Source organism: Rhagoletis zephyria, unplaced genomic scaffold, assembly GCF_001687245.7.
Source record: "Rhagoletis zephyria isolate East Lansing unplaced genomic scaffold, Rhagoletis_zephyria_1.1 Rzeph_scaffold_21420, whole genome shotgun sequence".
In the NCBI taxonomy this organism is placed as follows: domain Eukaryota; kingdom Metazoa; phylum Arthropoda; class Insecta; order Diptera; family Tephritidae; genus Rhagoletis; species Rhagoletis zephyria.
Genome location: NW_016178478.1, coordinates 5,828 through 7,826, shown reverse-complemented (window position 1 = coordinate 7,826; position 1,999 = coordinate 5,828).

The following is a 1,999-nucleotide window of genomic DNA, read 5'->3' as shown; positions in this document are numbered from 1 at the left end:
ATGAAGTTGAAGAAATAGTAAAGGTGCCTAACTTAAAAGATATTTTAGATAATCTAATGGCCTTATTCATAAAAAATAAAGTAGCTTTAAGAAAGGTTTATAAACTGAAAAATGTATGAAAACGTCATTTTATAAAGCTCTTTAAAGCTACTTTATATTTTATGAATAAGGCCATAAATATTTAAGAATTGCCAAAGTAATGTGACAAATATATGAAAATTTCGGGTTCCGAACAGTGCAAATTTAAAGATGATAATATTTTATCTCTTGCATTCCATGAAAGAGCTATTTCGATCATGAATGCAAACAGCGGTGTAAAAAAAAATTGAGGGTTTCCACTAATTTAAAATGAAGCGAGTGAACGACGGTATTTACACCTTGACTATCATCAAGTTGAATATCGTGTTCACATGCTACTTGAAGAACGCAAAGATTGGGACATAATACGAAACCTTTACAGAGAAAAAACAAGTGTAAAAATTGCTTGCACCCCAAAAAAATATTGTATAATAAATAAAAGTATTAATAAATTCTCGCCACACACGCTAAAGCCCAAACAGACGCCACAAAATAAAAATAAATGACCTCATTTGCGAGACGCTTCGAAATCGAAACATTCATCTTTGCGCCGATTTTTATTTTCTGAATCAGAAGACATTACGACGCTTAAAGCTGCCTCTACACGGGCCGATTTCTGTCGACTTACATTTTACGGTTGAATTGCCATTTATAATGGTCCGTTTGGTTGAAAACGACAAAAATCGACTAGAAAATCGACCCGTGTAAAAGCAACTTAACACGCCCTGTGAATCCCTTAATTATATTTATGCACATTGAAATGTCTTCGGCCCAATCATAGAATGGCTTTCTGTTGATTTTTTTTTTGTAATAAATTAATGTATTAAAATGCTCAAAAGGTTTTTTTTTTTGGAAAGTGGCCTTTTCACCTCCTTTTTATAGAAAATAAACGAATGTTGTGTCCTCCTGAGGTAAAGACGTTTTAAAAGTTCACTTTTACAGTAGAATGTGGGACATAGGGGTTTGGGGATATCCTTGTCCACATAGCTTGTTCCACACAACACACTGTGTGTCGGTAGGTAGTTGCTCTCACTGGGCTCAATTTTTTCAGCATCAACATGTACATATATTCCGTCGGAGCCAATAGCTATGTAGGTTTTTGTCTTCCCAAGGGCCACCTTAACTTCGACGCTGGTGAAAACGAGAGGCGCATTGGGTTTTGTCAGTTTGTGCTGTGATCGTCGAATAAACTTTCTACTTAAAAGTTAACGAATCTCAAAATCTAGGTCTCGGATACGGGGATCCCCGAGGCCGCCCTGGCGAACGTGGCGATGCTCGTTCGATAGTACAGCCACTTAAACTGGCTAATTGGGATGGATTTCCGCTAAATATCCAGCAGAGACACGAGTTGGTCCGCTACAGCATGACAGAGGAACACCTTTGTAAGTACTCCAATTTACCATAAATAGACTACAACTAGACTCCAACAATTTTTGCAGGGGTAGAGATGCTCGCTGTTAGTTCTTAGCTCCCAGCATGTTCGGGTTCGAATGCCGTCAGAGGCAACATGTAATTTTTAATTTTTGTCTTGGTTTTTATTAATTTTGAAAAAGCATTTGAGAAGTGAAGAACAAAAGCGTGTACAAACGAAAAAATATAACAACAATGCCATTGTTAATATGTTGGAGTAGTTTTGTGCTACTCGGATGTAATGCAGGGATGGAGTATATGGTCCTGCCCTAGGACATCGCAATGTTAATTGTACCATATTTTTTAAATGAATTGTGGTTAATTTTGGAGTATTCTTTGGTCCTTAGGGAGTACTCTTTACACGCATGCATGGAGTAGTCGCGATTTTTGCAGGGTACTGAAGATTATTCACTCAAAATTGATATTTACAACAATTTTTAGACGAAAAATAAGAATATTATAAATTTTTGGAAAATGGGCGTAGCCACGCCCACTTATGGTTACATGTGTA